Raw genomic sequence first — 10,784 nt, forward strand, 5'->3', positions numbered from 1 at the left:
CGGTCCCCACCCCTTCTACTCGTGCTCTCTCTTTGGCTCTCTCTCTCTGTCTCAAATAAATGAATACAATCTTTCAAAAAAAACCACAACAAAAACACAGATTCTGATTCAGTAAGTGGGGGTAGGGACTCCAGATTCTTCACTTCTAATAAGCTCCAAGGGATACTGATGCCACCGGTGAAGGTTCCATACTGGAAAGGGTGGGGGTGTAGACAATGCTAATGTTGGCTGTAGATCAGCCTCCCCACTGTGGACATCACTGTGTTGGGCGCTTAGGGCCAAGGAATTGGTAAGTCCTCCTGGGAGTCTGATAAGTAGAAAGGCCATCCATTCTGGCCTGACTTGATGTTTGGTTGTTGCAGGCTGCCAGAAATAAGTAATCCCCAACCTACTCAAAGCTCTGAGAGACCAGTCTCAAAGGGTAGAAGCTATAGGAAGATAGATTTCCTCTCAATATGAAGGCTAGCTCTAACAGCACAGAGCTTCTTGGGCCTGGGTACAGCCAGGCAGAGTCAAAAAGATGCTTCCTGAGGGTGGACGGGAAGGGAAGACTGGGTCAGAGGGAATTGTACTGGCCGTTCTTAAGGTTCCCCTTCAGCCCTGAGATCGTATAAACCATAATTCAAGGAGAGAAAACAGTGATGAGTCAGAAGTTTCTTGCCTTCTCATCAACCTCCCATTCAGCCAGATTTTTCAAAGTGATTTGTGTGTGAGACCCAGCTTCTCAGTCTAGGCCTATTTCTTCTGCATGTGTTATTACTCTCCCCAAATAAAGCCCTGCCTCCTTTTCTCAAGGGTCACAATGGGTTAATATCATCAATACGACTGCTGAAGAGAGAGTGCGGTTTTAATGTGAGAAGAAAAATATTGACAGGTTTGTACAAGAGACATAATTAACTCCATGCTCTGGTGATCTCCCAACACACATTTCTCTCCCTCCAACCTTCTTGCTCTTCCACAAGTCTTAAAATCCGACTTTGGCCTATAAAGGCTAAAAAATATATAGGATTTGGCTCTGAAAGTAGCCTACTCTTATGCAATTTAAATTTGGTATCGTTTCTAAATGATAACCCAATACAGATGCTGCGGGTAAGAAAGCACTCTGTGCTGACGCCAGCCCCCAGGTCATCCATCCTTTCCTTCTGACAGTCCAGCTTTCTCAAATGCTTTCTGTCTCCACAAAGGTCAGATATGAAAAGTGAGAGAGCTCCGAAACACAAATGAACGCTATCTAAGCCACAGCAACAGCGGCAGGAGGGGGACTCTGTCAGAAAAGCAATGCAAATAGCCAAGAGTGCAAGTAAAAGCATGAAAGAAAGGGCATGATTTGTAATCAGGAGCAAGTTCTAAAGCCTGTCTGTCCCTTTTGGATGCTTCACAGTATTTTTAATACACCAGTGACAGAAGAGCTTGGTTAGGAGGGACATCTTTCATCTCTGATCCTCTCCCTGACAAGGAAAATAGGGTGAGCACATTTGCATAACAGAAGAAAGGGACAGATTGCCAGTCCAGAAGGACCCGCAGGACACCTGTCAGAAATATTAAAAAGCAGGATAATCTCACAAAATGTGAAATGTTTTATGTACTAGTCTTGAAATAGTTGATAGGAAGACTACAGTGGAAAGAAATAAAATGTGGGCCATGTCCCATCTACCAACTCTCATTTTGTGAATCACTTCAGTATCCCAGAAAAGCCCTATTTCCCTGCCCTTTGTCCCTCACTGAAAGTACTTTTAGGCTGCAAGCTTATGGAGCACAGGGAATGATGGAGTTACTGGAGCTCAGGAGCAATTTTCTCGGCTCCCCTCCCCACCTGAGCCACAGCACCTCTCCAGAACCCCCTTCTACCTCCTGATCCTCACCCACCCCACCTACCCCCACCACCAGTGGGAACATCCTTTCCCACTCCCAGAGCTCAGGGACACATGTTCCTATTCTCAAGTCACACTCGGACCACATAAAAACGTTTTCAGCAGACAGAACTGAAACAGTGCAGTTAAGAGTACCCCAATTCAGGCCCACTATAAGTTAAAAAGATTAATGGCTGCCTGTGTATTACATTGTTTCTTGAAAAATGCAATCCAGGTAAACAAACCAATTTGCGAACATGTCTCCATGGGTCCATTTTACCACAGAAAGGTAAAGCTGTGTCTCCCCCAAAGACTCTATGATCTGAAGGAAACAGCAGGGAGATGGTGGAGCAACAGGGGATTATTTGGCCATGGGCAAGGGGAAACCACAGGCCTTAACACTTTGTTGTGTTGTCTTGGCTGTGGTCCATGGCCCTGGCTGCTGAGCAGAAAGACAATGGGTTTGGGATTAAATTTCCTGTACCCACACTCAGAGAGGGGACAGTCTGCTACCCGCCAAAGATGTTTTGGGCCACAGAGACAAAGAATTAGAAAGAAAGTGGCAGAACTTGGGGGGTGGTGGCAGGCAGAGGTGTGTAGGAGACAGGAGCTTTAAAAGGGATACCCCCAAGTGAATAGCAAAAGAGATCATTCCCCTGCCAGCTTCAGCAGCTCTAGATAGGCAGTCATAAGGAGGGGATGAAGCCTGGAAGAGCCCGAGCCTGTGAGGTGGGAGCTGCCCAGAACTGCCTGCCTGTGAGTCAGGGCGGAATTTTCCTCCCAGACAATGAAAATAGGTTGAAGTTTTTGTTGTTATGGTCATTCACATTGATCTTCTATTGTTATCTCTCTCTCTCATGCAGGCACACACACGAATATAATAATTTAGGACATACTAGACTAAGCCCCCCAAAATAGAGCTGCCAAGCATAAGACTCTTTTTTTTTTTTTAAGATTTTATTTATTTATTTGAGAGAGAGAGAATGAGAGACAGAGAGCATGAGAGGGAGGAGGGTCAGAGGGAGAAGCAGGCTCCCTGCCGAGCAGGGAGCCCGATGCGGGACTCGATCCCGGGACTCCAGGATCATGACCTGAGCCGAAAGCAGTCGCTTAACCAACTGAGCCACCCAGGCGCCCCAAGCATAAGACTCTTGATTGAAAGAAGGGAATGATACCCTTTATCCTGCTGCCATTTCTCTATGGCAGCTCTCTAACTTCAGGGAGCATAGAAATCACCTGTGAAGCTTGATAGATATATGAGTCCTCCTCAGAGATCCTGACTCAAAGGGTCTAAAACCATTTGTACTAGTCACAGTATTCAGCATTACGCCCTGTATAAAACAGAGAAGACTGTATATGCAAAGTCTCTCTACAAAATAAATGGAAAAAGTATTCAGAAACATGTAGCTCCAGTATGCACCCACTGTCAAGAGATGCTCAGATACCACCTGGCCACCAGGGGTTAGATATTCACATTAGGTCAATATGAAGGGATATTTCAAGTTGGAGGTCATATTGTTGGACCTAAGGGATCACCACTTGGGGGCTTAGTGGTGTGTTGCTACAGGTGGTGAAGAGGACTCAATCTCTGGCTATCTGGAGCAGTGTCCTCTCAAGGGCACCTGCATGAGGTCCAGTTCTTGACTGTTGAGTTTTGGATGGGCCAACCTCAGGGTGTCTGCACATGAGCAAATGTCTCATTTCTTTCAAAGAAAGCAGCATGTGAGGCTCTACACAACAAATACTTCGGAAATTTATGGCCCTTTATCACTGTTAGGCAGGTGTTTCAAAGCAGTTTTCCATTCTCAAAAGAATGAGCCCAGAGGGACTTTTGAGTCAAATGTAACCATGGGTCTCTCAAATATTCTCTAGAACAGTGCTACCCAACTGAAATATAAAATATGATGTGAGCTAAGCATGTAATTTAAAATTTCATGTTGATCATATTAAAGTAAAAAGAAAGATATGAAATTAATTTTAATAAATTTTACTTAACCCAATGTATCTAAAATATCATTATTTCAACATGTAATCAATATTTTAAAAATCACCCATGAAATACTTTACATTTTTTGTACTAAATCTTCAAAATACAGTATTTTACATTTAAAGCACATCTCAATTCCAACGAGCCACATTTAAGTGCTCAGCAGCCACGAGTGGCTGGTGGCTGTGGGACTGGACAGCACTGACGCAGACCACGGGCCAACCTAGCACAGAGAGTGGGCTGAGACACTATCTACTCACGCCAGTGAGGAGCAGGTGTGGAAAAAGAGAAATGGAGTCGTGCTGATAAAGGCCCCATACCCAAGCCATAAGGAAGCTCTACTGGTTCTCCCTTCAAAATATATCCAGACCTGTCACTTCTCACCACTTCTGCTGCTGCCATCCTGGTGCAAGCCACCACTGTCTCTCCTGGATCACTTCTCACTGGTCTCCCTGTTGCCACCCTTTCCCCCTATAGTCTCTCCCAGCACCAGATTAATCCTATTAAAGCGTAAGTTAGATTAGGTAACTTCTCTCCTCAAACTCTTCAATGACTGTTCAAACTTCTTATAATGAATCACCAGACCCTATGCGGTCTGCCTCCTCCTCCCCCAGTTACCTCTTCTTCTACTTACTCTCCCCTTTGTTTTCTCTGCTCCATTCCTACTGACCTCTTTGCTGTTCATCACATGGTCCCTAACCCTCCCATCTTAGGAGCATACTGCTTGTTCTCTCTGCTGGAATGTTCTTCCCCCAGAAAAAAGACATCTGCAAGGCTATCTCCTTTGCCTCCTTCAATTTTTTATCAAATAACACCTTCTCTTTGAGATCTGCCCTATATAATAATGCAAACTGCTTCCTTTTCTCGGTCTTGCTCCTCTCCTCCACATGGTAAGTCCCCTTTACCCTGCTCCACTACATGATATACTCATGTTATGTTTATTATTTGTTTCTGCCACTGCCCACCCTCCAACCCATATATACTGCATACAGGCAGCAATCTTGATCTGTTTTGTTCCCTGCTATGCCTGCAATGCCTGGAATAGTGCCTGGCACACAATAGGTGTTAATTAAGTATTTGTTGAACAAATGAATGAATGAATCGGGGTGGAGGAATCCTGCACTTCCTTCCCTGTAGCTCAGCCCTTTGTCAGTGGAGAGGGCTCTGTCCCACCCACCCCAGCCATCTGCCTCATCTTCTCACCAAACTGCAAAGGTCTGAGAAGGAATATCCAGGATTAGTCAGTCATCCTCACTGAACAAATTCTTCCCTTGGAGCAATGATTCTTTAATGGTTTTCTTTTCTTTTTGTCTTTTAATTATAGACTCCCTTGTGAAGTTGATGGCAGCCATGAATGTTCTCTCCCTAATAGCCACAAAAACACAATTTCATATGTAATTTCAGGAGTTCATAGGCCTCTGACGCCCCTCAGTTAGCGGCTGGGGATCTCATGTAAGAATTCCTGCACCAGAGGTTCACCCACATGCAGTTTTCCTATCTGCCTTTGAAATCAAATCTTTCTGCTCTTCCAAAAATAGAAACCATGTCCAGTAAGAAATTACAGAGCTCTACAGCCAGAAGCAAACTTGAAATGGTGTTACAGTTCATCTTCCCACCTTCAGACAGCATTGAACTGCCTATTCATCCTAGGAAAACTCCACTTCCCTGGGGTAGGCAGGTCAATATCTCACACACAAAAGTTCTTTTTAATACTTCAGCTGAATCGCTACTGTTTTAGGATTAACCTGCCCTCTCTGCTCAGAACTCCTGAGAAAACAAAAAAATCAAATGCTTGTCTTAAAAATGTATTAGGATACCCCTGTTCCCTCTCCTGATTCCCTTCAAGCAAAATGAACAGACCCTTGGGCCTCTTATCCAAGCCAGTATTTACTGAAAATGCTTTTGCTCGGGAAGGCTAGAGCCTAAGTCACAGCCAGCCTAGGGAGGTCCAAAGACCCAAAGGAGCAAAGACTAAAGGAAAAAGAGATACCCTATATGCTCCCCTCAGACCTTTAGGGGAGAGAGTCACATTTTCCAGGCAACTCTTCTCCTTTGCCTAGAAATGTGGCATGATCACATGACTGAGAAAGACACAGAGCAGAGGCTCTTTATACTCTCTTTCCAAATGTGGCTGCCAGATTCACAGGGCTGGCCCTAATCTTAGTTTGGGGACAAGTAATGTGTTTTTACCTCAGTCAATCAAGGTAAATCAAGTTACCAATCAGATGGTAATCTTCAAACAAGCCTTTGGTCAATGGAATGAAATGAAAGCTAAGTTTGCATTGTTTTGATTTTCAGCTTTTCACTGATGATAGCCTGATGAAGCTATAAAAATGTATAAAAAATGTATAAAAAATATAAAAAAATTATACAAAAGCTTCACTGATGAAGCTTTAAAAATGCTTTACAAAATAAATTCACAGAACTCCTTTTCCTGAAGCATGACTTAGTCAGGCAATAGTAAAACTCCCCGGGCCAGCACTGAAAATGCTTCAGAATTCTTGAAATCAAATCGAAGTATGACAGTCTGTGTCTTTCCAAAGCAAAGTCTATTCATTAAGCAATAAAAAGCAGCCTAGAATAAAACAGTTTATATCAGAGCCTGATCAGAAGGTCTGGACTGAAATCGTTCCATCAATATTTTTTTGTTGGAATTGCAGTTTATTTATAAGAAGTTGCCAAGAGGCATTGATAAATTATGAGATTTCCTAAGGAACCAGAACTGCACAATCAATGAAACTGAGGAAAAACACTGTAAATTCCCTGAAAAACTTAGACAGTGAACGGAAATGTGATTGTTCATACCTGTCTTTCTTTTGCCACCTGAGGCTAACTAGAGGCTCATGGAAGGGTGGGGTTTCAGAAAACTTTGGACATGAGCTAGCTGCAAAGTCCCCTGCGCTGTGCCCACTAAGTATAGACACATACTACCTCCATAAACACCTCAAGTGGAGGTTGCTTGAGGTTCATTCATTCCCTGAACTAACAACACTCTACTGATGGCACACTGACTACCTCCCAGAGACCAAATTCTACTCAAAGGGCAGCTCTAACTGAATATGGTTCATACTTTTCTGGACCCAAAACTATTGAAGAATGATGTTAATAAGCATGAAGAATCCAAATAATCCTTTCAAGAGGTTTAGTAACTCCGGGGCGCCTGGGTGGCTCAATCAGTTGAGTGTCTGCCTTCGGCTCGGGTCATGATCCCGGGGTCCTGGGATCAAGCCCCGCGTCGGGCTCCCTGCTCGGCCGGAAGCCTGCTTCTCCCTCTCCCTCTGCTGCCCCCCCGCTTGTGCTTTCTCCCTCTCTCTGTGTCAAATAAATAAATAAAATCTTAAAAAAAAAAAAAAGAGGTTTAATAACTCAGCCAAGGGAAAACTATCAAATACTCTATGTTCCCTCATTATCTGACTTTAATTTCTCAAGGCAAGAAGGTATTGACCAATTACAATTGGCAACACATTTGTGTAATGGCATCGTTTTTGTTTTTGTATTATTCATACTAAGTGCTGTTATTTTACAATGGGATGAAGAAAACACTATGAAAGACTTGAGAAAATATTATAATTTAATAATTTGTAAAGATTTTTAGGAGACTTTGACTCCTGTGTCACAAGGGACAATAATTTCTGTATTCTTTTAAGTTACCCTATAGGGCCCCTAATGAGCCACAACTACCAAAGCAAGTATGGCAAATTCTGAGAGCTATGCATTTTGGACTGAATTATGACAGAGTAACTCAGACTGAGGCAGAAAAATCTGGACATGCATGTAGCATTCAAACTAAATTTTAAAGGACTCATTCATACAGGGATGAGGCCCTGTGGAGAGATTCAAGTCACTATATGGATCACATCATTAAAAAATCACGGGGGGAGGCCTTTTAAGAGACTCACGAATTGGACATGTCTTTGTACAGGTGCTACCCTGGCCTGTAACAAATGCTCAGAATCCAGACTGAAGACTTTCTGGACAAAAAAAAAAAAAAACTCTTTTTCTCTACCCTCTTAGGTTCTGTGTTTAGAGGTCTGTTAATTAAACTAACAAAAGAAGGAGAGGCCCCTCCCCCAGAAGATCAGCAAGAACAGCCAGCCAAGACCAAGTTTACCGATCAGTGAGAACGGCAGAACTCCAGCGCTAAGGGAATACTGCACATAGAATCCATGGCTTTTTTACCATGATTCTTTAGTCTTTCAAAGTTAATTTTTTTTTTTTTACTTTTTTTTTTTTAATTTTTCTTTTTCCCTTTTTCAACCAACATCTTATCAATCCCTTTTTTAAAAAACATTTTTATTTTTCATTTTTAGAGTCATATTCTATCCCTTCATAGTAGTTACCCTTATTTTGGGCACATACATATAAGTTGTTCTCTCTCTAAAATTTTGAGATACAGTTTCTTCTAACAGATCAAAATATACCCTAAATCTCTAGTGTATGGCTTTGTTCTAGTCTCCTGCCTGGTCACATTCTCTCCCTTTTTACTTTTTTTTTTTAAATCCTCTTCTTTCGGGCACCTGGGCGGCTCAGTTGGTTAAGCGACTGCCTTCGGCTCAGGTCGTGATCCTGGAGTCCCGGGATCGAGTCCCGCATTGGGTGCCCTGCTCAGCGGGGAGTCTGCTTCTCCCTCTGACCCTCCCCCCTCTCATGTGCTCTCTCTCTCTCAAATAAATAAATAAAAATCTTTAAAAAAAAAAAAAATCCTCTTCTTTCTTTTTTCAAACTTATCAATTCCTTTTATAAAATTTTTTATAATTTTCATCTTTACAGTCGTGTTCCATCCCTTCATCGTATTAACCCTTATTTTTGTACATATATAAGTTTTTCTTTCTTTAAAATTTTGGGAGGCACCTTCTTCTAACAGAACAAAATACACCCAAAATCTAGTGTGTGGCACTGATCTATGCACCAGCCTGATCATATTTGATCATATTCTGTTTTTTTGTTTTGTTTTGTTCTGTTTTTGTTTGTTTTTATCTTTTTCTTTTTCTTTTTTCTTTCTTTCCCTTTCTTTTCCCCCGGTTTCAGGTCTTTTCTGATTTGTTTAGAGTATATTTTCTGGGGACATTGTTACCCTGTTAGCATTTTGTTCTCTCATTCAACTATTCTCCTCTGGACAAAATGACAAGACGGAAAAAATACCTCAACAAAAAGAACAAGAGGCAGTACCGACTGCCAGGGACCTACTCAATATGGACATTAGTACGATGTCGGATCTAGAGTTCAGAATCATCACTTTAAAGATACTAGCTGGGCTTGAAAAAAGCATGGAAGTTATTAGAGAAACCCTTTCTGGAGAAATAAAAGAACTAAAATCTAACCAAGTCGAAATCAAAAAGGCTATTAATGAGGTGCAATAAGAAATAGGGGCTCTAACTGCTAGGATAAATGAGGCAGAAGAGAGAATCAGTGAATAGAAGATCAAATGATGGGAAATAAAGAAGCTGAGAAAAAGAGAGATAAACAGCTACTGGATCACGAGGGCAGAAGTCGAGAGATAAGCGATACCATAAGACGAAACAACATTAGAATAATTGGGATCCCAGAAGAAGAAGAAAGAGAGAGAGGGGCAGAAGGTATATTGGAGCAAATTATAGCAGAGAACTTCCCTAATCTGGGGAAGGAAACAGGCAGCAAAATCCAGGAGGCACAGAGAACCCCTCTCAAAATCAATAAAAATAGGTCAACAGCCCAACATCTAATAGTAAAACTTATGAGTCTCAGAGACAAAGAGAAAATCCTGAAGGCAGCTCAGGAGAAGAGATCTGTAACCTACAATGGTAGAAACATTAGACTGGCAAGAGACCTATCCACAGACACCTGGCAGGCCAGAAAGGACTGGCAGGATATATTCAGAGCACTAAATGAGAAAAATATGCAGCCAAGAATACTATATCCAGCTAGGCTGTCATTGAAAATAGAAGGAGAGATAGAAAGCTTCCAGGACAAACAAAAACTAAAGGAATTTGCAAACACGAAACCAGCCCTACAAGAAATCTTGAAAGGGGTCCTCTAAGCAAAGAGAGAACCTAAAAGCAACATAGACCAGAAAGGAACACAGACAATATACAGTAAGTCACCTTACAGGCAATACAATGGCACTAAATTCATATCTTTCAATAGTTACCTTGAATGTAAACAGACTAAATGCCCCAATCAAAAGACACAGGCTATCAGATTGGATTAAAAAACAAGACCCATCGATATGCTGTTTGCAAGAGACTTATTTTAGACCCAAAGACACCCCCAGATTGAAAGTGAGGCGTGGAAAACCATTTACCATGCTAATGGACACCAAAAGAAAGCTGGGGTGGCAATCCTTATATCAGACAAATTAGATTTTAAACCAAAGGCTGTAATAAGAGATGAGGAAGGACACTATATCCTACTTAAAGGGTCTATCCAACAAGAAGATCTAACAATTGTAAATATCTATGCCCCTAACATGGGAGCAGCCAATTATATAAGCCAATTAATAACAAGAGCAAAGAAACACATTGACAACAATACAATAATAGCGGGGGACTTTAACACGCCCCTCACTGAAATAGACAGATCATCTAAGCAAAAGATCAACAAGGAAATAAAGACTTCAAATGACACACTGGACCAAATGGACTTCACAGATATATTCAGAACATTCCATCCCAAAGCAACAGAATACACATTCTTCTCTAGTGCCCATGGAACATTCTCCAGAATAGATCACATCCTAGGTCACAAATCAAGTCTCAACCAGTACCAAAAGATTGGGATCATTCCCTGCATATTTTCAGACCACAATGCTTTGAAACTAGAACTCAATCACAAGAGGAAAGTTGGAAAGAACTCAAATACATGGAGGCTAAAGAGCATCCTACTAAAGAATGAATGCGTCAACCAGGAAATTAAAGAAGAATTAAAAAAATTCATGGAAACCAGTGAAAATGAAAATACACTGTTCAAAA

Source organism: Neomonachus schauinslandi, chromosome 7 (genome assembly GCF_002201575.2).
Source record: "Neomonachus schauinslandi chromosome 7, ASM220157v2, whole genome shotgun sequence".
NCBI classification, from domain to species: domain Eukaryota; kingdom Metazoa; phylum Chordata; class Mammalia; order Carnivora; family Phocidae; genus Neomonachus; species Neomonachus schauinslandi.